Source organism: Podarcis cretensis (assembly GCF_951804945.1).
Source record: "Podarcis cretensis genome assembly, chromosome: 3".
NCBI lineage: Eukaryota > Metazoa > Chordata > Lepidosauria > Squamata > Lacertidae > Podarcis > Podarcis cretensis.
In genome coordinates, this window is record NC_137172.1 from 14414781 (window position 1) to 14440899 (window position 26119).

General features: G+C 43.2%; 1 protein-coding gene across 29 annotated transcripts in view; it reads left to right on the forward strand.

Moving 5' to 3' along the window:
- NRXN1 (neurexin 1) overlaps window positions 1–26119 on the forward strand; it is a 1023765-nt gene that overhangs the window by 74848 nt on the left and 922798 nt on the right. The window lies entirely within an intron of this gene.

Below are 26119 nucleotides of genomic sequence, written 5' to 3' on the forward strand. Positions count from 1 at the left end.
TGAATGCTGTTATTACTACGATGTATGCATGAATGAATTTATATACAGCTTGATGCCAAAAATAGATTTCAAAGCAGCTTAGGCAAAATGTAACCAGAATGGTTTACCCCACCACACAAGAGACTTGAGGGAAGTTCAGTGTTTGCATGTTCAACAAATATTTTTGGTGAGGTTGCAGCTGACCATGGTCTGGAGCAGCAGTGCATGACTCCATTCTGTTCTAGCCATTCCATCAGCACATATTCACTGGCAGAGCAGCTGTGACAGTACAGTGGTACCTTGGGTTAAGAACTTACCGTAATTTGTTCTGGAGGTCCGTTCTTAACCTGAAACTAAACTGTACTTAACCTGAGGTACCACTTTAGCTAATGGGGCCTCCTGCTGCTGCCGCCACACTGCTGGAGCACAATTTCTGTTCTCATCCTGAAGCAGAGTTCTTAACCTGAGGTACTATTTCTGGGTTAGTGGAGTCTGTAACCTGAAGCGTGGAGACTGTAACCTGAAGAACTTTGCTTCAGAATGAGAACAGAAATCACGTAGCAGCGGTACTGCAGCAGCAGGAGGCCCCATTAGCTAAAGTGGTGCTTCAGGTTAAGAACAGGTTCAGGTTAAGTACGGACCTCTGGAATGAATTAAGTACTTAACCCGAGGTACCACTGTATATCAGAACTTTCCTCCCAGTGTATCTGCTATGGTTTGGGCATATCTCAAGCTCTGTTGGGGCAGCAGAGCTTCTGTCAAGACCTAGGTGCCTTCAAGCAACATGACATAAGTGTGGGGCTGTGCCCTTGCTCTCTTCCTCAGTGCTCTCATCATCTCACCTGGCATCACTGTTCTGCTTTTCAGTACTTCTGCAGGAAAAGGAAGAATGGTCTTTACCCCTTCAGGGTGAATGGGCTGATAATTATGCTAAGTAAGCTGGTACTGCAGAGAAAGGCCAGAGCCAAATTATGGCTCCCGCTGTGGGGGTGATAATTACATGGGGGTTTCCCAGTGTGAGCAGATCTTATGCAGACTACCATGATGCTCCCAACTGTCCATGTTTATCAGGAAAACCAGTTCCTTTTAAATCACTGCCCCAATTCTTCTTGTTTAGGGATGCCTTGTTAAGGTTTTTATTAGTGAAAGCTACTAGGAATAGCCGTTATTCGAGGTTTTTCTTCCCTCCCCAGAGTGTCTCTTGTGGGTGTATTCTGCTACATGTCATGGATATATTTGTGGTGGGTTTCTTCTGGACCATTTGCACACCGTTCTGCTTTATTAGCTGTTCTGAGAAGCTTCCCCAATGTCATGACATTATTACCGTCTGGAGGGGCACTTGTGCAACACATGGCAACAAAACAAAAAAATAAAGCAAACCAGAGCGTTTGTGGTATGAAAAGTTACAGGGTTACTGCAGGAAGTTATGGGACATACATCGACTAGTAACTCAGCAGTATGGCTGCTTTGAAACTTCCTCAGGCATAAGCAATATTGAATGTATGATCGTATATAACTGCCCTGATACCATAATGATAAGAAATCATCACAATAAAGATGGTGTTTGGAGGAGCCCTGGTACAGGCAAGGGCCATCACTAGCCTTCAGTACATGGTATTTCTGTTGGTACATCTATTTCTGGGTGCCCCAAAGCTCAGTGGTATTTTACTCAAAACTCAGTGCTATTAAATTGCTCTAGTATTTTAATTTAAGCTAAATAAATCACATTTTTACACCAGCAGCTAAGGACAGGGAAGAATCACCCAGGATAGACGTGTGCCCTGACACTTTTTGGTTGCAGACAGATCTTGTCACTAGCATGCATGTAGTACAATTCCCCGTAGCACAGAACATATTTATCATACTAGCTTTTCAAATACCAGCTCAGAGCATTGCATAGGGGTCCTGTCCCATATTATCATCAAAACAATTCTTTGGTTAAATGGGGATGTGAATGCATGCCCACTTATTGGCCAGCTGCACTTTAGCACATGTCAGGTGACCAGTAGCAGCCATGCTCTTAGCTTTGAGAAGTGTTCAGCATAATGGTAGCCTGGGCCATTTCAAAGAGAAGAGTATAATCTGTTTATGTTAATGCTGACAGTGTTGGAAATATGGTTTATAATCAGCAACATGTTAGATGGTGAGCATGTGATTCAGGATAGAGTCCCGGAACTCTTCAAACTGACCATGTCTACCATACATCCTCTTCTTGGAGGTGTGTTTCCTATATTGCAAGTTATAGACATGGGACTGGTCCACTGTATCAATCCTAATCCCAAAACAATCATGTTGCACTTGCAGTGATTACTGTGTTCATTGGATGAATCATAGAAGCATAGAGTTGGAAGAGACCACAGGGGCCACCGAGTCCAACCCCCTGCCAAGCAGGAAACACCATCAAAGCACTCCTGACATATGGTCGTCAAGCCTCTGCTTAAAGACCTCCAAAGAAGGAGACTCCACCACACTCCTTGGCAGCAAATTCCACTGTCGAACAGCTCTTACTGTCAGGAAGTTCTTCCTAATGTTTAGGTGGAATCTTCTTTCTTGTAGTTTGGAACCATTGCTCCGTGTCCGCTTCTCTGGAGCAGCAGAAAACAACCTTTCTCCCTCCTCTATGTGACATCCTTTTATATATTTGAACATGGCTATCATATCACCCCTTAACCTCCTCTTCTCCAGGCTAAACATGCCCAGCTCCCTTAGCCGTTCCTCATAAGGCATCGTTTCCAGGCCTTTGACCATTTTGGTTGCCCTCCTCTGAACACGTTCCAGTTTGTCAGTGTCCTTCTTGAACTGTGGTGCCCAGAACTGGACACAGTACTCCAGGTGAGGTCTGACCAGAGCAGAATACAGTGGCACTACTTCCCTTGATCTAGATGCTATACTCCTATTGATGCAGCCCAGAATTGCATTGGCTTTTTTAGCTGCTGCATCACACTGTTGGCTCATGTCAAGCTTGTGGTCAACCAAGACTCCCAGATCCTTTTCACATGTACTGCTCTCAAGCCAGGTGTCACCCATCTTGTATTTGTGCCTCTCATTTTTTTTGCCCAAGTGCAATACTTTACATTTCTCCCTGTTAAAATTCATCTTGTTTGTTTTGGCCCAGTTCTCTAATCTGTCAAGGTCGTTTTGAAGTGTGATCCTGTCCTCTGGGGTGTTAGCCACCCCTCCCAGTTTATGATGAGTACACATACGTACATATGTGCGCAGATGTACACATGCACACAGCTAGATTTTGCAGGGTATTCAAATTTGTCTTTGCAGGCTAATATAATTTCTGGTTTCAAATTTCTTAATAGCTCTACAATCAGAGCTGGCCCGCTCCTTGAGGCATGCGATCGCCTCAGGCAGCAAGAGCCACAGGGGCAGGAGATCTGACCTCCAAGGGATGCATCGCCCACTGCTGCTGGTGTTGCTGCAGTAGTGGCAACAGTTGAGGTGTGATCCTTGGAGGCTGGGTCTGCCACCGTCTCAGCAGACCCCTCCCCAGTGCCCTCTCTTCAGCAGCACCTCAGAAAATAGGAGGCATGCCTAGTCTCCTACCACCCCTAGGGAGAAAATGATGGGCCCTGCCCTCTGGGATTTCCTGGGCTTTCAGGCCCTTTTCACACCCATAATGGCCTTTGATTTCCACTTCAACCGTCAGGTAAGGTAGACCCTTGTTCCCGATGTAGATCTCCACTAACTCCCTTGTTCCCACTGTAGATATTTGCTTATCCCTTCTTCCCTGGCCAAAGGATGAAGGGGGTACCATTTTTTTGTTCGCCTCAGGTGCCAAAATGTCTTGGGCCAACCTTGCCTACAGTTCTAGGATATTTTCATTCCAGTTTCCATTTCACCTTTGCATGCCTCTTCAGATACAGTTATGACTCACAGGTGAATGTCCTTTCAAAGTAAGGTTAATAGCAGCTCTAAGGAAGCAGCAACCATTCTATGCCGTAATACACCTTAAAGCTTTCTCTTGTCATGCATTTTAGCACCACGTTTAAATAAATGGTGCCTTCATTATTCCGACGCTTTGCTCTTAAAAGATGAAACTGTTATTGAGTGCAATTATATTTAAGTTGCCTGGCACTTTTCATTAAAAAAATGGTTCTTTCTCTCCCCAGTGAAGCTCTTAAACTTTTGTTATTCATATGTTGGCTTTCAGAAGCTAAAGTGCTGATTTCAGCTACTGAAGTGCTGATTTGATTTCATACAACTCAGATCACAACTGTACACGTACACACACACACACACACACACACACACACAGCATTAGAGCCCTCATCCGTTCTCATATTTTCTTGGGTGGGTTGGTCATCATGGACATTTTCTTCTTCTGCATATCTGAACATTCTAACTGGATTTACAAATACAGCTCAGCAACTCTGGGCTAAAACAACAGTTCTGGAAGCTCTAGAATCTGGGGACAAGAATGAATCCATTCCTACCAGCTCTTTCGTCATTATTGTCAGGGCTGACCCAAGACATTTTGCTGCTTAAGAATAAGTAGAAGGTGGCACCACCCTTATTCTGCGTACAAACACCAACCACTGACAATAGGATAAAAGTCTACTACCACATGTGAGGGGAGCAGAGGAGCATAGGGAATGTAGGGCTCTCACTGTTTTCTGCTGCCTCACATGGCCCAATGGTAGGGCTGGCCCTGTGTATTCATATTTTCCCCTCTATCTGCAGAAATATATTATGTTCAGTGAGAACTGGTAATCTGACATTTCAGCTGCCCAATGTCCCACACAATGCAGTGCTGCCCTCATGCTTTCTACCTTTCTTGGAAGTAAATAGTGGTCCCCAAAAGGTTCCCAACTCCCCCACTTTTTGGGGGGTAAATTGCCGCTGCTACAGCTAGACCAGCAGATGCTATCACTGATTGGCCTATGGGCAGATTTGCAAATCAGATACAACTCTGGTGGGCACCACACACACAACCCCCCCTACCGAGAACACCACAATCTATTGAGTACATACCTCGGGTTGAATATGCTTCATGTTGAGCATGTTCGAGTTGCGCTCCATGGCAACCCAGAAGTAACGGAGTGCATTACTTCCGGGTTTCGCCACTCACGCAGACGCTCAAAATGATGTTGCACGCATGCGCAGAAGCGGTGAAAAGTGATGCGCACATGCGCAGACGTGCCGTCACTAGTTACGTTTGCTTCTGGATGCGAACGGGGCTCCGGAACAGATCCCGTTTGCATCCCGAGGTACCACTGTATAATAGAGCACTTCATTCAAGACTAATTTAAGTGGGGAAAGGCTGGGGGAGAGGGCAGCCTAGCTTCTGCAGGGCAAGTGTACCCGTGGGCACCACAGTGGTGACCCTTGAAATAGGATTTTGAAGGGGAAAGGCTGATAGGGTAAGGTGAAGACAACAAATAACTCAACAAACCAATTAATATTTACTCTGTGCATAGGGTAGTTAATTTGGACACCAGCAATGTTAGGATGGTCTGTGTTCCTGCGCTCTCTCTCTGCATTAAAGAAAATATTCAATCCTTTTGCCTCATTTGCTTTCTTTTAAAAAAAAAGAAGCAATGTACAATACAAGCAACACTAGTGGAATTGGTTGGTGTGCCAGAATGCGGCTAATATCCTGCCCTCCGGGGTGAGAAACATTAAGTGGTCCTTTGTACTTTTGATAAAAGGGTTCTGCTTTCGCTTAAATTGTGTTTTTCATAGGAATCAAAACAGTCACTTACTACTATTTCACTGCAAAAGCTGAGGGGCGAGTGCTGATTTGACACTGGAAATGTATGTGAGCATTAGAGAAGCACTTCTGAGATTATCACAAATGTGCAGAGTTAAATGTGCATGTTACTTGTGGTAAGTGAATCGCTTTGTCCTCTGTTATTTGGAGTGTGGATGGATGACAAAGAAAGGTGGTTTTGTTGTTGTTGCTGAAGGATGTTGCCCATAGGAAAAGGAATGAATAAAACACGATAAAATCCAGACAGGAAGGGAACTTACATGTATACTAGAGTGATTGTATGGGTGCCTAAAAAGAGAGAGACTGTACCTGTATGGGTGAGCTGGTTGTTTGTTATTCAGCTATATCTGTCCATATTCATTTTTGACCATTTATTTCCAGGCTCCTAAAGCACAGCTCTTTGGGGACATTTACTGAGTGTGGTTGCTGGGCATGCAAATGGGGAATTAATAAAATAAAGGTGAGCTAGGAACCAGAATCCATGTCACAAATCAGCCTGGATAGCTCAATTGGTTAGAGCTATAGTACCAAGGTTGCAGGTTCGATCCCTGTATGGGGCAGCTGCATATTTCTGCATTGGAGGGGGTTGGACTTGATGATCCCTTCCAACTATACAAATTTTATGATTCTAAGTCATTAGGTAAAGGTAAAGGGACCCCTGACCATTAGGTCTAGTCGTGACTGTTTCTGGGGTTGTGGCGCTCATCTCGTTTTATTGGCTGAGGGAGCCGGCGTACAGCTTCTGGGTGATGTGACCAGCATGACTAAGCCACTTCTGGAAAAACCAGAGTAGCACATGGAAATGCCGTTTTCCTTCCTGCCAGAGTGGTACCTATTTATCTACTTGCACTTTGACGTGCTTTCGAACTGCTAGGTTGGCAGGAGCAGGGACCGAGCAACAGGAGCTCACCCCGTCGCGGGGATTTGAACCACGGACCTTCTGATCAGCAAGTCCTAGGCTCTGTGGTTTAACCCACAGCACCACCCCGTCATTAGTTGAGACAAATGAACAAGTCTGGACCGGAGGGTGCTGTCAAGAAGCAAGCCAAAGCCAGTACTAAAGACTAACCCAAGGATACAGGAACACAGCAGAGTTCAGGAAGACTGATGTTGTGTGGGCCAGACTCAGGAAGCTCTTTATGCTCCTTCCCACCCAGAAGAAGGAAGAAGAAGAAGAGTTTGGATTTGATATCCTGCTTTATCACTACCCTAAGGAGTCTCAAAGCGGCTAACATTCTCCTTTCCCTTCCTCCCCCACAACAAACACTCTGTGAGGTGAGTGAGGCTGAGAGACTTCAGAGAAGTGTGACTAGCCTAAGGTCACCCAGTAGCTGCATGTGGAGGAGCAGGGAAGCGAACCCAGTTCACCAGATTACGAGTCCACCACTCTTAACCACTACACCACACTGGCTCCCATTAGACTACCCATGAAGACTGCCAATGGCTCTTAAGTGAGTCAACACACAAGAAGGGTAGTTATGTGTCCTACTAATGCAGGGGATTTGAAAGGCTGTCAAAGGACAGTCCTCTATTTGAAGGACTACCTGGCCCAAGTCTGGTTAAAAGCTCTAGAACCAATGGAAGGGAGAGCAGAAGCCTTGAAGTTGCCCATCAGCAGTTAAAATTTGGACAGGACAGTAAGCAGGTACACAGAACACCTCATCATGCTGGTTCCCACAGCCGAAAGGTGTGTTATATTTCTATCAAAACAACAGTAATTTTTTTCTGAAGGTACACATATACTGAAATGTGAAAATTGTATGCATATCTGTGCCCTCTATTGTCCTCTTGTCTGATGATTCATTTAGTTTTTGTGGGGGAGGGCAAAAATACATAAATTGGCTATCTTATATACAGGCCTTTTGCAGATAAAGCCAGCTGCTGCTGCTGACTCAATGTAGAGCCTCCTTTGATTATATCCAAACACTGCTTATCAAAGATAGTTGGGAAACTGGAATCTAATCCAAACCAGACCTGTTTTGGATTTTATTGCCTCTATGAATCCACACACTTAGATTTTATTATAATTATAAATATTTTTCTATGATCCAATCAGGTTCAAGTCCCTTTCAGTTTTATTTTTCTGTGGTTTTAAGTATGGTAAGAAATATGCCTCTTTACCCTCAAAGATGATAAGCTTATAATTGAAGCACATTATCTAATTACTTTTTTTCTTTGCATTCATTGCTCTAATTGCTTTCCAAACAAATTACACTGGTGTGTATCTGGCATGTTTCCATGTATTTTGGATTTACACTGATGCAGCTGCTTGCAGAAATTAGGTCACTGCATTCATTGTGCTGCAGCACCAAGCTAGGAACTTGGGTTCGTATAATTGTCAAGCACCTAAAATGATGAGACAACCACTGTAAATTAGAACAAAGGTATGCCTTCATCAGCAGCTGGTGACATTTGGGAGTCACTTTTCTCTCATGCCATCTCGATGTCAGGGACTACAATTCCCATCATCCCTAGTTGTAAGGAATGATGGGAATTGTAGTCCCAAACATCTGGAGGGCCGGAGTTTGCCTATGCCCGGTTTAGTTAAACCATAGTTTAGTATTCACCTAGCCACTGTCTCTGTCTAACCTAGCTCACAAAGCTGCCATGAGGATCAATGGTGTGTGCAAATCTTTTAATACCCTTCTGAAATCTTTAAGTCAGGGGCAGTTGCAGGGCCAATTTCAATGGCAAAGAGGAAAAGTGTTGTCTGGGGTTGGCTCAAGACATTTTGCTGCCCGATGAGGTGGAAAAGGTGGCACTCTTTTTCTGTTTCTTGTACAGAAGCTGTGGAATTTGTTATAAAGATTTGACTACTGGTGGAAGTGGCAAAGCAGGTGTACATTGCAGGGCTGGTTCTTATGTATCTGGTAGGTGGAATTGTCAGAAAGGTTAACTCACCAAGTTAGAATAGCAAGGAGTTTAGTGAACGAGGCTAGCTTTGTAGAGATCTGGTTCCAGATGTTACACATGTTAACAGTGGGCTGGAGGATCTCAAGCTGTCAGACTCTCAGAAGATTAGATCAGGTTAGGAGAAGGAGGGAGAGGGGGAAAGCCAACCATCTCATTCCCAATTGTTACATGTTGCTCCTACCTCCAGCATCAAAAGGCATATTGCTAGTTTAATATCAGTATTTAAGGGCTTGCCTTTGGGTGTATTAATGATTAAATTATAAGCTCAATGTATTTTAAAAGCATTTCTGGTGGCTATTTTCTGTTTCTTTGTGTTTTTTCTCTCTCTTTTCTCATAGCAACTATAGCTTTATAATCAAAATAGGCCAGTCAACCCTTTCCTTTTATTTTTTGCAAGCATTCCTTTTGGAATGTATTGCACACCTATTTCATACATGCCTGTTTGATGGCTCATCACATCACCATCAATTATTCGTTATTTATATTACTCACGAGCTGGCAAGAAATAGGGATATTTCTCGAAAATATTCAGGTGATCTGTAATACATGGCACTCTTGGCAATATCTGGTGTTGACTTATGGTTATATACAGAATGATTGGCTGTTTGGGGGACTATATAGAACAATATATATTTGCTTCAGGGGTGTATCTGGCATCGTCTCGAAACATACCTAACTGAGTAGCACAGTAACGTTCTAATTTGTGCTGAAATTGTGCTGAATTCTGCAACTGTCTGGCTGCCTATCTGATTATCTGTCTTGGATACCGTATCTCTAAATTTGTTACCCTGCTAATGTTATTCTGTTAAGTGAGATGTAGGAATTTGGATGAAAAAAAAATGTGCTTTTTGTTCTGGATACTAAATTCATGAATGTTTTGAAAACACTGTTTCAAAAGTTATTGCTTATCGCATGTATATATATATATACACACACACACTTTAGTAATTAACTTTTTCAACATCACATTCAATATCATAAACTCTCACAACTGAGACATAATGCATTATGTAAGATAAAATAAAGCAGACATAATAGGTTATGCTGTTATCAAACCAGTGACCAGAAATGCTTAGTAATTACTTCTGACCGCAAAGGTCTTTGTGAAACAGGAGGAGGTATTTTGCCATCTTATTTGTAAATATAAACAATGAAGGGGTACCAGGTAATGGAGAAAGATTTCCGCATTTTGACTCTTGTAACCTGTCTATTGAGCTCTGTCAATTTCTCTGCCTCAGCCAATCCCTATATTATACTTCACCTAGGGATGCAGGTGGCGCTGTGCACTGAGCCTCAGACTTGCCGATCAGAAGGTCGGTAGTTCGAATCCCCGTGATGTGGTGCGCTCCCGTTGCTCTGTCCCAGCTCCTGCCAACCTAGCAGTTCGAAAGCACACCAGTGCAAGTAGATAAATAGAGACTGCTGTGGCGGGAAGGTAAACTGCATTTCCATGAGCTCTGATTTCCGTCACGGTGTCCCATTGCACCAGAAGTGATTTAGTCCTGCTGGCCACATGACTCGGAAAGCTGTCTGTGGACAAACACCGGCTCCCTCGGAAAGCGATATGAGCTCTGCAACCCCATAGTCACCTTTGACTGGACTTAATCGTCTAGGGGTCCTTTACCTTTTACCTTTTGTACTTCACCAACTTGGTAGAGTAAAATGTGTGTGGTATCACCCATGCTTAGCAACTTCCATATGGGCAGCTGCAAGTAAGAAAAAAGATTAGCTCTTTATATAACGTTTGGCATTCTGTCATGAAATACAGGCAATAAAGCTAGTCTGGTTTCTACATGAATAAGTTGTTGCGCTATAGCAGAGACTTCCTGAAATACCTTTTACCAGGACACTTGAATGACTGCACATTCCCACCACATGCGTAAATAGCCTCCAGACCATTGCAGCCCCTCCAGGAATTGGCTGATAAACATTTGCCTAAACTGTACAATGTAGCCAGTGTAAAATACAATCAGTAGGTTAATTTCAGCATGTATTTTACGCCTTCCCTGTCAGCTGTTTTGCCAGAGCCTTTGAAACGTTAATCATAAATCCTTCCTCAGATTTGTTCAATTCATCCTGGAGAATTGTTGTTGCGCGCCTGGAGAATGGAACCCCATAATAAAGTATTTTATACTTCATCAGCAGGGAAGAAGATAACCCTTCATCTGAATCAAATCCACACCCACACCCACACGGACAGTCATATGCCAATACGTCAGTGAGAGTGCTTGATACTTAGAGGTCTATGTGAAAGATGACCCATCTTTTGAAAGGCAAGACTTTGTGCTGAGGGCCGGGCATGCTTTATCCTTTATAAGAGCCAGCACACATGCCAAAAGGAAGTCTTCCAATAATTACATGGCTGGGATGCCATGAAAAGGATGAAAATCATAGTTCACATAGCTCTTAGTAAATAATAAAAAAAACCATGGGAATAGATAGCTCTCGACTGCCAAAGGCAGACTCGCAGCTACCACTTGGCTCTTGAGTGTAGTTCAAAGATTAATAATACAGAATTGAGTTAAATGGCATAAGCAGTGGTTACAACATGGAGAAAGTGGTAATTTTATTGTGTTCCTGTCTCTTTTGAAGATGAGTGGGACAGTTAGTCTTATTTAAAGAAGGAGGAAAATGAAATCCAACTTGCAATTATCTTTTGGACTATTACGTTGCTTGTTTTATTTTCCTTTATTTTACTTCCTCTCTCTATGCTTGAAGAGTTTGATTTCTCTGAATTCCAATACAATTTGACCTGATACACCCCCCCCCCAGACTAATGTGTCAATAGGAGCTTAATTATCAAATGCCTTTCAAGGCATGACTAGGGACAGCTGAGAAATTCTGTTGGGGTCACACTTAAAGGCCAGCCTAGCCAATTCACACTTTCTGCAACAACACAGGAACTGAAAAGCAGCCGTCCTCTGAAATTTGCACTTCTTCAGATTTTTCCATGCAGTTTTCCAGCTAAGTAACGTGTTAAAAAATGCATATAACAGGATATGTCTAATGAAAATTAAAAGAAAGAATGCATAAAAATGTATATATACAGTACACATGTATAGTAGGAGCAATTGGCACTAAACTGCTGATGAGGTTTCATGAGGATTTTTTTTTAAAAGTACAAATGTGGAAAAGTGAATGTAGGCTTGGTGGTTTAGTGAAGGAACACAGCTGTGGGGCTTTTTTCCAGCAGAAGTGAAGATAATATCCTCATGTCCTCCTTGCTCTGGTAAGTCAATGAACTAAATAACAAGGATTTCAAGTTTCACTGTTCTTCATGTCTGCATAGACTCATAGAATCAGAAGGGACCACGAGGGTCATCTAGTCCAACCCCTTGCAGTGCATGAATCTTTTTGTGTGGTGTGGAGTACAAATCCACAACCCTGAGATCTCATGCCCTACTGACTAAGCTAGACTTAGCATTGAGGAAGTCTGGAGAATGAGGAAAATAAGTTGGCTGTGGAGAATGTTTGACCCTCCAGAAATTGCTGAACTAAAACTCCCATTGGTCCCAGCAAGCATGCACAACAGCCATATATGATGGGAGTTGTGGTTCAACAACACCTGGAGGCCCCAAGGTTCCCCAAACGCCTGAAATAAGCAGAAGTTGCATATAATGTCTTTTTTCTTTGAAGGGGCTCCTACCTCTTTTCAAGATCATTTTCATTATTATTATTTTTTAAATATATATATCTTTATTAATTTAAAATAAATACATTTATGAAAAAACAGATGGATAAACAAGTAAACAAACACACAAACAAACAAACAAATAACAAAAGAATCAAACAAACCACCACACTATAAGATACAACAAGATTAATATAACTATCATCATATATACTCCTGGTACTGAAATCAATTATAAAACTTATAGAGAAGAAAATTAAAATCATTTTCACTTCTAATTAAAAGCTCAAGGTTGCATTTCAGCTGCCGGAAGATTTTTTTTGATGTTGATTAAAAGGTGAACATACACAGTTGTTAGTAAGCAGCACTGAGTTCCATGGTGCTTAGCCCCTTGAAACTATGCACAATATTTCACTCATCCTAATAAATTGGATACTATTGTATGTAGCAGTGCTGTTTGGTGTCTGTGTAATATTAATATTTTTTATTTATTAAATTTGTATACTGCCATCTACTCATAGTTCACAACACAAAATATTGCATCAACACAGTTTCCTGCATTTTTTGACTATCTTTGGGGGGGGGGTGGCCAAGGGGGGGAATCCTGATGAGCTCATTCATTTCAAAATTTACCTCTACACCACTATATAATACAGTGGTGCCTCGCAAGACGAAATTAATTCGTTCTGCGAGTTGCTTTGTCTTGCGATTTTTTCGTCTTGTGGAGCGCGGATTCCCCGGGTATTAACGGCTTTAAGAAAAAGGAAGCAAACCCGCAAGACGTTTTCGTCTTGCGAAGCAAGCCCATAGGGAAATTCGTCTTGCGAAGCACCTCAAAAAACGGAAAACCCTTTCGTCTAGCGAGTTTTTCGTCTTGCGAGGCATTCGTCTTTCGGGGCACCACTGTATAAGGTTACTAGATGTCCCCGTTTCCTGGTGACAGTCCCCGGATTTACAAATCAGTCCCCATACAAAATCCATTGAAGTTGAAAAGTGTCCCTGGATTCATTGAAAAAAATCGGGTAACCTTAATCTAATACATTTAATCACAAGTAATTCCTTTCCAGCAAATGCCCTTTCCCATGTTCATTGAAAGTTTCCTGTTTGCAGGATCCCACCCCACCCCCCACCAATAGATTGGGGCTGGAATTATCAACCAGTCTCTGACCACAGTCAGAATTCCCCTGCCCTGCCTTGATTTGAGAATGCAGAAAAAAGAGTCAGTTTCCATCTTGTCCAAAGAGCCGTTTGGTTGTAAACGATAGATTAGATGGTCTTTGCTCTGATTCAGGAAATTAGCAGGGGAGAGGGCTTGGTGCATGCTTTCCGCGCCAAAGGCAGAGGTGAATTTAGGGCAGCGCGATAGGTCCCCCTGCACTGGGTGCTGAGTGGAATGGGTGCCTGGTAAGCACTTGCCCATCTACAGGAATGAGGTGGGAGGATTCTGAAATGCCTCCTTCTCAAAACCTAGTTACAGTGGCGTAGCGTGGGTTGTCAGCACCCGGGGCAAGGCAAGTAATTTGCGCCCCGTAACCCATGGATTGCACCTCCTAACCCGTGGATTTGCGCCCCCTGACCCTAACCCCCAGATGTTGCGCCCGGTGCGGCCGGCCCCCCTGCACCCCCCACGCTACGCCACTGTCTAGTTAGTACTTGCCCAGCTTTAGGAAGGAGTACCAAAATCTGCCCCTGCAGAAGGTCCCAGATTCAGTCTCTGGTCTCTTCTCTAAAAAAAAGAATCAGATGACAGGAAAGACCTCTCTCTATGTAATGTGACCTGCCATTAAAACATCTTCCTACATTCCCCCACCCCACCCCTTACGCTCTCATGTTCTGATAAATTATCATTTGGCAGATAGTCGTGTTCATGAGTGAAACATCACACTGGCAGATTACGATCATGAGTGAAACAGCCATTAGCATATAGATGCCATAATACAGAGCTTTAAATAATTCCTGAAATCACGTCAGACACCATACTTTTCAATGGAAGGATTTGAAGGGTGAATCATCAGGTGACAAACCGTCAGATAATGGTATACATGTGACTCAGTCCTTTGTAAAGAAGACTTATTTCACAACATTTTGGAACTAATTTCAGCATCATGGTAGGCTCAGGGAAGAATGGAGCAGTAGAATCTGCTGAGTCATTGACATGGTGCATAGGTACTCTACTTTCTGATTTATCATCCACAATTATTCTATTATGATCTATCATCAGGATGCAATCTTCCTAACACAACTAAATTATTTTGTTACTAATGAGTTTGATTAGTATATAACAGGGTCAGCAAACTTTTTCAGCAGGGGGCCATCTACTGTCCCTCAGACCTTGTGGGGGGCCGGACTCTATATATATATATATATATATATATATATATATATATATATATAGGGGGGAATGAATGAATTCCTATGCCCCACAAATAACCCAGAGATGCATTTTAAATAAAAGGGCACATTCTACTCATGTAAAAACACGCTGATTCCAGGACTGTCCTGGATTTAGAAGGTGATTGGGCCGGATCCGGCCCCCGGGCCTTAGTTTGCCTACCCATGGTATATAAGCTCAGTTTAAAACACATTATTTTAGTGCATCTGTTTCCAATCTGCCAGAATAAGAGACTTTTGCATCTCAAAATCATGTACTATATTCCACTACATAATTTTGACCTGATAGCAGCTTATCAACTTACCTTTTCTATGTCTTCCATTCTAGTTCCTTGAATGTGGATCAGCACCACAACAATTGTGTATGTCATACATCAAAGGACTGCTTGATTTAAGGGGAATATTTAAATGCCATTCTTGTTTAGCAAACGTCTACATTGATGGGGGGACGGACACCCAACTAGTTTGCAAAGGCAGTCCCAAAATCCATATGTCATATGGTTTGAGGAATAACATTCCTCCCCCACCACACCAGATGGTATGTACAGCCTCTCTGCTGAAAACAGAACAAAACAAAAAACCTCTGTATAATTAGGATAGATTAAACAATCTATTATACAGAGACCCTCAGAAGTGTCCTAAAATGGAGCTAGGTACCAATAACTGTGCAGTTTTGGCTGCAGAATAATAATAATAATAATAATAATAATAATAATAATAATAATAATAATAATAATAATTATTATTATTATTATTATTATTATTATTATTTGTATCCCGCCCATCTGTCTGGGTTTCACAGATTTGTATCCCACCCATTTGGCTAGACACAGAATTAACCTGTGCCTCCATGGACAGCTATAGAAGTTATATGCCATTCTTAGTGCTGCTACAAAACCAAGTGGGAAGGGCTGCATGGAAGAAGATAATCACTTTATTTTTAATGGAATTTTTTTTTTTAAAAAAAGTTAAATCTTGGGCAAGGCAGCTGATGTCATTCATGATAGTCCCATATTAGGCAACCCCCTCTCCCAAATGGGTCCAATCTCAGTTGATGAGGAAGCATATTTGACTGCCAAATAAGCTGCAGTATAGAATCCTATTGATGTGATTTGTAGGACATTGGTATTCATAACTATTTCATACTGCACATAGTCCAGTTCTGTTTTTGTTTCTAACTCTGGGACAGGTTTTCTGGCTCACGAGCATTTGTGGGGAACCTTAGGAACATATGGATTTGACACTTCCTATTACTTACACTTGTAAATGCTGATATTTAATCAGTATAACTGGAGTTATATTCTTATATCTGATACTTGGTTGTTGCTTGGATAATATACCGCTATAAAATGTACTTATGGGGTTGAGGTCCCAGCAGTTCCTTATTTTTGTGTATTCTGCCATATTGTATATCCTCTGCCATTCACTCTTAGCCAGCAAAGAAAAACAGGCTTCCAGACAGCCAATGCATTTGCATTTTCTCAGTAGAAAGGGATTCTTATTCTCTTCTGGGTGTTAGCCGACATTATCCTTCACTAGAAAATGAAGTCATTTATAGGCAATACAAATGCTGGCAGGGTAGCATTTATTTATTTGTTGATTTATTTAGGCTGCAGTCTTAGGCCACCAACCTGGGAGTAAGCCCGGTTGAATTTTAGCAGGATTTCCTTCTGAGTAGACCTGGTTAGAATTCTGCTCTTGGCTTTATTTTTAGACTGCCTTTCCTTCCACCAGGATCACAGGATGGTTTACAATATTCATATTAATTAAATAACTAAAAATAAAAGCGGTCCTAAAATGATAATTAAACCAGTTAAAATATCCATTGCAACAACTATGTTTTTTGCAGCAAATGGTGCGTTTCAGTTTAATCTAGTCTTGTCAAACAACTGGACTCAATATCCCCACAAGAGCAGCACGTTAAAAAAAAAAAAGTCTAAATGACAGTGATGGGTTCAGGGCTCAAAAGATAGATCGAATCTTGAATTCTACAGGCCCCAAACTTCCAGTCTCATTTTGGTTTAGGCTCATATCTTGCCAAATGAACATATTTTGGCCTTCATACATTCCTTTCCCCCTCACTTTTGTAGTGAACCACCAGCAGATATGGCACCCCAAAACATTTTGGCACCTGAGGCAGACTTAAAAATGGTGTGCTTCTCCAGATTAGGGAAGAAGGGTTGAGGGAAAACTTGCATCAGGAACAAGGCACAAAGAAAGCTCTACATTGGGATCTGCTGCCCCTTTGGATTCTGCCGCTTGAGGCAGTCATCTCACCTTGCCTCATGGGTGAGCCGGTCCAGACAAGCAGCCTTGGAAACAGAGGGAGGCTTATGGCATTCCCCGCCCCCTAATTTTGAAACTATATATACAAATTAGGATAGACAAAAGTTCTGCACACCTCTGTCCTCTTTCCCCCTCTTTCTTGGTGACATACCCTGCACCCCCGCTCTCCTCCACCCTCACCCTGCATAAATGGTCACCCTAATGTTCAATTTCAGATAATGCTGATGTTCAAGTTCAGATGAAAGTAACTCAGTTGGCTGTGGGAGTGATTATTTCCTCATATCTCAGTAGTCCATGGACTGGATGTGATTGCCATTGGATGAAAGACCACTCAGCACACACTCAAATGCATTTTCTTCTTCATTATCTTATCTTATGGGGCTCAACATGCTCCTTGTAACAGCCACTTAATAGTAAGTTGATTGTTGTGGAAAATAAAGAGAAGTGAAATGTTCAGAAATTTTTAAGGGCAAATGCATCTAACAAAACCGGGGCAGCCACTTTTGATAGAAAGAAAAAGATATTTCCAGAAGAACTTTTTCGTTGCAGTACCCCCTGCCCAAACCACACTTTTCTCTGAACTGTTCCATATGAGTGTTTACTTTCTCAGCATGTGTCCAGAAGCCCATCCTCTCCTGCTAAATCGCTCACTCCCCTTCCAGGGTGAGTTGGAGGGCAGGGGGACAATAAGGCCATGTGGCCTGGGGCCTCAACGTCAAAAGGGGACTCAAGTTTAGACATTTGTTGTTATTATTATTATTGCATTTGATAAGTTTCACAACTTGTTATTACGCTTGTTGTTGTTTAGTCGTTTAGTCGTGTCCGACTCTTCGTGACCCCATGGACCAGAGCACGCCAGGCACCCCTGTCTTCCACTGCCTCCCGCGGTTTGGTCAAACTCATGTTCGTAGCTTCAAGAACACTGTCCAACCATCTCGTCCTCTGTTGTCCCCTTCTCCTTGTGCCCTCCATCTTTCCCAACATCAGGGTCTTTTCCAGGGAGTCTTCTCTTCTCATGAGGTGGCCAAAGTATTGGAGCCTCAGCTTCAGGATCTGTCCTTCCAGTGAGCACTCAGGGCTTATTTCCTTCAGAATGGATAGGTTTGATCTTCTTGCAGTCCATGGGACTCTCCAGCACCATAATTCAAAATGTCTTTATGCACATTGGATCAAATTGTGACATGCCCTCTCAGCTTAAATTCTCAGATGTAAGCAAAGTAATATATTTATTTTGATAAAATGCTTTTTTTTTTTTTTTTGGTTAGCTAAAACATCAAATGTGACATTGCATGGAAACAAGATTTTGCCTTTTGCCTTAATAATTAGTGCATTTAAACCCAAAAAGGCTAGAAAATAATTTGTTCGATGAAAAAAAGATTACATCTCATTTATTACATCTCACTTTTTTTTGGAGGGGTTGTTTTCATGAGTTGCCATTTCTTTTTTGGCTGCATTTATCACGGCCAGTAGGGACACAGGTGGCGCTGTGGGTTAAAGCCTCAGCGCCTAGGGCTTGCCGATCGAAAGGTCGGCGGTTCGAATCCCTGCGGCGGGGTGCGCTCCCGCTGCTCGGTCCCAGCGCCTGCCAACCTAGCAGTTCGAAAGCACCTCCGGGTGCAAGTAGATAAATAGGGACCGCTTACCAGCGGGAAGGTAAACGGCGTTTCCGTGTGCGGCTCTGGCTCGCCAGAGCAGCGATGTCACGCTGGCCACGTGACCCGGAAGTGTCTCCGGACAGCGCTGGCCCCTGGCCTCTTAAGTGAGATGGGCGCACAACCCCAGAGTCTGTCAAGACTGGCCCGTACGGGCAGGGGTACCTTTACCTTTACCTATCACGGCCAGTGGCCTCAGAAGCCAGAAGTGGTCCAGAAGTGGGTCTGCCCTCTCCTCAAGTGGCTTTTCTTCAACAAAACTAGGTTTCAGGGTTTCATCATATGCATTTCCCTGTAATATTTATTTCCGTCAGAAGAAATCACAATAGTCAATATATGGCTTTCCACAGAGATAACAGTTGCATTTCTTGCTTAGATGTGAGAAATTTCTCCTCATCCATGCCTTGAGTATTTTGCATTTGCATATCATGCCACGGCACCTGATATAAAGTGAGAAGCAGTCCTCTCTGAACCACCAGCTACAAGGTTGTTTTAATCAACAACAACAAGGTATAAATCAAACTGTTCTGCACATATTTGAAGTACCTACATTGGAGGTGCCAATATGCAAACTTATTCATGAAGCTGTTAATTGGAATCCAGCTGGTGAGAGAAAATGAGAGCACTAGAGGGACATCTTAAGATGGTCCTTTACCATAAAGAATAGAACGATCCATCTGAGCACAGATGGAGGCAAATGCGCTTGGCAGAGGAGGTTTTAGGAATCTGATTCCCTGCCTGTGCAGCAGTGTGGTTATGGAATTTTTAAAAATAGAATTTAGTGCCCTAGTGTTGTGGTCAGATCAGCCACCAGAAGATAAAAGCAAAACAACAAAACAGCACAAAGTGAAATAAAAGATAATAAAGTTTTGTGGTGGGTTCTAACTGTTGAATTGTTTTGGAGGTGCTTGCAGATAATGGGCCGTTCGGCAGCACAACAACCATTGCTGTTCTGCTTTAAGTTACAAATGGAATACTAGCAAACATCAGGAATCCAAATAACATTCTGAAGCGGGTGAAATAAACCCCTAAGCATCCTCCGAAGTGTTTTTTGAAGAAAAGTTGAGGATTTCACTATAAGGCAATTGGGGTTTCACTAAAAGCGATGAAATCCAAGTGAAAGTGAATGGGCGGAATGAAATGTTGCATATCCATTATTGCCTACTCTGTCGTTTAGCAGCACAGCAGCAAATTTATGCCGATGCAGAATTAAGATTTCAATTGTTTCAACAGTTCCATTGTTGTAATACATTTGTTCATCTGGGATGTTGTGTTGATTGAATAAAGGTAAAGGGACCCCTGACCATTAGGTCCAGTCGTGACTGACTCTGGGGTTGCGCGCTCATCTCGCTCTATAGGCCGAGGGAGCCGGCGTTTGTCCACAGACAGCTTCCAGGTCATGTGGCCAGCATGACTAAGCTGCTTCTGGCGAACCAGAGCAGCACACGGAAATGCCGTTTACCTTCCTGCCAGAGCAGTACCTATTTATCTACTTGCACTTTGACGTGCTTTCGAACTGCTAGGTTGACAGGAGCAGGGACCGAGCAACGGGAGCTCACCCCATCGCGGGGATTCAAACTGCTGACCTTCTGATCGGCAAGTCCTAGGCTCTGTGGTTTAACCCACAGCGCCACCCGCGTCCCTGATGGAATAAAAGGTACTGGTAATATCATTGTGGGCCCAGGTGCAGGGAAGCCATGGCAGTGAATAACAACAGCAAGCCACATGTTGGATTAAAATTAGGCCACAACTTCACTGTTTACAAAATAATAGTTTTGGTGTAAGCATTGGGCTGGCTGGTATGCTAATATCCAGCACTTGGGGGTTGGCCAAAGTTGTGGTCCACTGCGGCCCAAACTGCTTTCTGTGGACTCCAGTCGGTCACTTGTAGGGGTGCTGTGGCCTCTCAGTCTGCAAGCTGGGCTTCTAGACAGAAAGTGTTACCACCCAGAATCTCTCCAGGGGAATTCCTCTATATGATGGGGAAGGGTGCCCCTTCCCTGCTCCTCCCTCCAATGTCTCTCCCACCACCAGTTGTGACAATAGCTATGAGGTAGGCAAAAACCCACAGTAAACCCTTCCCTGTAGGGAGTCAGAAGTAAAGAAAACTGGTGAAGAGTGGCAAGGTAGGAAAGTCTGTTGAGACTGAGGTGAGGTGAGCAGACAAGCCCTTCCTTTTATGCTCCTGGAGTGGACCAGACAGTGTGCAGTCTCCTTTCTGGTCCCCACCTCTTGGTGGAGCCCAGAACACCGCTGATTGGCTCTCCAAAGTCTCATCCCATTCCTGTTGTTCTACATGGCTGCAAATTGTGTGAAGCCCTTTCTAGCAGTGCAGGAAGCGTGAGACACTGGGTGTTCCACATCCTGCAAACAATGCTCCTCAGTATGTTGGGGAATTACTGGACATAGATATTTACCTGGATAGCCGTGTCTCTTTACTATAACAAGAAATCTGGTAACACAATTTCATATTTTTACATTGAATTGCAGCCATGAAATGTATTAAGAAACACATTCGACTTAATTTTGTGTCTTTCCAAACCCGATACAAGATCGGTGAAATATGTTATCCCAAGTGCAGGAGAATTAAATCCAAGTAATTAAATTATTTGATAGTTTATAAATTGGACTGAAAGATGAGAATGCATGCTTCTCTGTTTGATCAAATCACCAAGCATATGAAATCGTATTTTGTGCTAAACATAGTTGATTTGAAAAGCAAAAAATACTCTCAGGTTTTCTGACAGATTCGTAACCGTTACCTGAAATAATGGCTCTCTCCCCACCAGAAGCTTGCTAAAGCCTCCTGCATTATTTCTGGGATCTTTTTAAGGGTGTTAATATCAGTGCTGTGCAGCAAACCAGTCTTAATTTTCAGCTCATAGTTTAGTGATTCTATAAAAGGGAGAAGCTGTAATGAACACGCTGAGGCTAGCTAGGACCGACTCAATGGACACATTGCGGTAATTTCCATTGCATTCAAAATAGCTTTACAGCTATTGATCTGCAAAGTCTACCATTGTGATCTATATACATCCTAGCTTGGGAAAAGGGGCTCTTCAAGACAAAGGGTGTCATTGAGTGGATGCATTTGGATGGCTCAGCGACTCTGATAACAAATAAGTCATATAAAGCAGTACAATGTATAGCAAAAAGCGGCTGGAAAGCCATCAGGGAGCATTGTGACAAGGAAGTTGCCAGGAATAATCTTTGGTGTCCTGATCTCCCAATGTAATTCTGAGATCTACCAGTTGGGAGCATTATAGCTGGGGCTACCTGCTTGATGTGGAAATCAGTGCATGGCTGTTTACTGGGAAGTCTCATTGGGTTAAACAGGATAAGGCATGGGATCACATCCTTAGGCTGTAGTCCTTTATCCTTTGTTAAGTAGAACCAGGTACAAAGAAGCCTTTCAAAATAAGTCATTGCATGCATTTTTTAATTTTATGTGTGGGGGCTGAAGAGACTGATAGCTCTGGAACTTGGGCTCGCACTATCCAGACTATAAGTATGATGTAAATAGAATGTGGGGAATGACTGCATTTATGCACCTGACCATAAGATGCACCTAGTTTTTAGAGGGGGAATGCAAGAAAAAAAAATTCTTTAAAGGGAGTGCTGAGCAGAGCCTGTATGCATCTGGGATAGCTGCTCAGTCTGCATTCGCTCCATAAGATGCACACACATTTCCCCTTACTTTTTAGGAGGGAAAAGGTGTGTCTTATAGAGTGAAAAATACAGTATGGAGTGTGTGCAGAGCAGCTAGATAAGGTGTAAAGCCTCCCATGTATTTTTCAACTACAACTGCCATCAACCCCTTTGTAGTCCAGCAATGGTTGCAAGGCACCACATTGGCTAGTTCTGCTGAAAGTGACCAAAGCTTAGGAGAGCTAAGCCACGAGCTATCGGGGAAATGAAAACAGAAACTGTATATTATACATCTAGAACACTGGTCTTCAACTGGTGAGACAGGACCCATTAATGTATGACTGCTTGATCGAAGGTGTGTTGCAACAGGAACACTGCCACAAGGAAACAGATGTTTAAACGATTAATGAATGGGTCCCTCAGTGCATTTTTGGGTTAAAAGTGAGTCCTGAGTCTGAAAAGGTTGAAGATACCTGATCTAGAAGATAGTGTAAAAAGCATTCAAAGATGGGAAACAGTGGAGAAGATGGGTATGGGGTGTGGAAGTACCTACCAAAAGAAGTTCATCAATCCATAGCAGAAATTTCTTTTAAAAAGTATTTTAACATTAAACTATTGTTATTTTATTTATTTTTTACAAAAAATGAAAATAGTGTTACAGCATTGCAAAGTATTTGCCTGCACGTACATCAATACATGCAAACTATAAATCTGTCCACAATCCCTTCAAAAACCTGCAGATTATTTCTTTCTGAATTTACATTGCTGTAGAGCAACATAAGAACATAGAACGTTGCCTTCTATTGACTCATACCAGTTGTCCATCTAACTTGTCACTGTCCACCCCGACTGGCAGCAAACCTCCAGGGTTTCACACAGGGGGCTCCCTTTGCTCTAAGTCAGCCTTTCTCAACCTGTGGGTCCCCAGATGTTGTTGAACTACAACTCCCATCACCCCTAGCTAGCAAGGCCAGAGCTCAGGGATGATGGGAGTTGTAGTCCAACAACATCTGGGGACCCACAGGTTGAGGACCGCAGCTCTCGGTGGAAGTGCTGGCGGTTGAACCAGGTACCTTTTGCATGCAAACCAGATGCAATACTGCCGAGCCCGTAAGATATTTCCTAAGAATAAGTTCCATGGTGGATATGCGGACCATTAAGAGAAGTGCTTGTGTTGAAGGGCAAATAGTAACTCCTTGGTGGAAAATTCTACCATGTGTGCAGTCCTGGAATAGACTGTATATACACAAGGGTACACGAACATGGCACATAAGGGAGAAAGTAAAGATGCAACTACAGAGGAGCGACCGGGGGCCTTAAAGAGTGATACAGCTGTTTGCTGCTGACAGCAAATCCTGCTGAGATCAGTTGCGCTAGGGAGTTCCCAGTTGGGTACTTCCCCCCGCAGCTGATCCCTGCTGAAAGTGGGCTTTGCTGACAGCGCCTATCAACACAGAAAGCACTGCTGGGATTGGATCCACTAGAGAGTTCCTAATCAGAAACCGCCTAGTGCTGCTGATCCCTGCTGAAGCTCGGCTATGCAGCTGAAGCCTGGCAATGACTCAAGATGTCTTCAATTCAAATGCCGCCTTTGCCATGAACTCAGTAGCTGTTCTTATGCAAGCCGCTCTCGTCCTCGGCCCCCTCATGCAATATGTGGATAATAGCCGTGACCTTCCTTGCTAACTATTACTCTATGGTTTCAAGAGTTCATCATCATTACTGGGTGTACTCTGCCTGAGCAAGAAATAATGGCTTGTTGTTCGGCTGAGAGGCAGAGTGGGTATTTTGAGAGCGCAGCAAATTAACAAATGAAAGAAAATGAAGTATGAGACCGGAGGCCGCCGTTGCACTCGCCCAAGCACCAAAGAAATAAGTTTCTCTAGGGGGAGAAGAATTCTGAAGAGGGGCATAGTTTAGTGGTGGAGCACCTGTTTTTCTTGTAGAAGGCTCCAGATTCAATGCCTGGCATCTCCAAGTAGTGCTGAGGAACAATACTGCAGCTAGGTAACATTAGATCCTGGACAAAATGGTCCATAAGGGACACAGGTGGCGCTGTGGGTTAAACCACAGAGCCTAGGACTTGCTGATCGGAAGATCAGTGGTTCGAATCCCCGCGATGGGGTGAGCTCCCATTGCTCGGTCCCTGCTCCTGCCAACCTAGCAGTTCGAAAGCACGTCAAAGTGCAAGTAGATAAATAGATACTGCTCCGGCGGGAAGGTAAACGGCATTTCCATGCGCTGCTCTGGTTCGCCAGAAGCAGCTTAGTCATGCTGGCCACATGACCCGGAAGCTGTATGCCGGTTCCCTCGGCCAATAAAGCGAGATGAGCGCCGCAACCCCAAAGTTGTTCACGACTGGACCTAATGGTCAGGGGTCCCTTTACCTTTTTATAATGGTCGTATGTTGCCCTCGTTTTAGATGTCCATGTTTAGTACTTCAGCTCTGAACCACTGGTCACCACATGTCTGTAATGTGCTTTAACAAAACAAGAAGGGTGCTGTGGTGACTGGCATTAGCTGTGGATGTTGCATTAGTCCCCAAGCGTTGTGAACAAGCAAAGGTGATTTGAATTTTTCCTTCCCTTTTCTGCTATGGACTGTGGCCTCTTCAGCCAGTGCGTTGCTTGTTATCTTGAGCCCTCTTTATGTATAGCTACATGGATGGGGAGAAGAGGACTGTGCCTGTGGGAGTGACCCCTACTGTTGCAAACCTGGCTGTGCCCTTTCAGTGTCAGAATGCGGCACCCATGTGTGTATAGTTCATAGAACCCTAGATCTGGAAGGAACCCAAGGGACATCTAGTCCAACCCCCTGCCATGCTGGATTCTCAACAGAAGTGTCCATGACAGATGACCATCCAACCTCTGCTTAAGAACTTCCAATGAAGGAGACTCCACAACCTCCCGAACTATTGCTCTTGCTGTCAGAAAGTTCTTCCTGATGTTTAGTCGGAATCTCCTATTGTGTAACTTGAAGCCATTGGTTCGGATCCTACTCTTCAGAGCAGGAGAAAACAAGTTTGCGCCATCTTCCACGTGACAGTCCTTAAGGTATTTGAAGATGGCTACCATATCTCCTCTCGGTCTCTTCTTTTCCAGGCTAAGCATACCCAGTTCCTTCAACTGTTCCTCATAAGGCCTTTGTAATTATTATTTAGTACATATGTATACCACCCTATATCTGCAGGTCTCAGGGTGGTTCACAAGATAAAATCACAATATGAAAGCACTTGGTTGCCAGACCCTTGAACATTTTGGTCACCCTCCTTTGCACACATTCCAGCTTGTCAGTATCCGTCCTATTAAGCTGTATGTCATAAGTATATTTGTAATGAGAGAAAAGAAAATCAATTTTTAAAAAATATATATATATTTTTAATTCAACATTTCCCTCTTTTACAAAAGCACATGCATTGTCTCTTTCTTCAGGTAGTGCTTTCTACAGACCAGTTACATTTGTTGTGCGACATTGGTGTTATATGCAGTATGGGGTGGGGAAGAAAAGAGGGGGGCGGGAGAGAGGGGTGGGGGTAAAGCTTATGTTCTTTTACATAGTGTATGTATGGGGGTTTTGTATCAGCGTCAGTTGGGTACAGTAGGTTCTCTTTCTATTCAACTTGTTATGTTTCCTTGGTGGTGAAAGAGGTTGGGGTTGCCTAGGGATTGACTGCACTGGGCTTTGCTGGTGCGTGTTGTTGGGTTAAGTTAGCCATACTGAATTGTATGCTGTTGGTGGGTTCATGTTGTTGTCTTGTTGGGCTGTGTATGTGATAGAGGGGATCCATACCTGAGTGAAGGCATCCTATTTCTCCCCTTGTCAGTTTCAGTCTATTGGTTAGCTTTTCTAGTAAGGCTGTTTCCCATACTACTTGATACCAGTGTTCCATGTTCAATACCT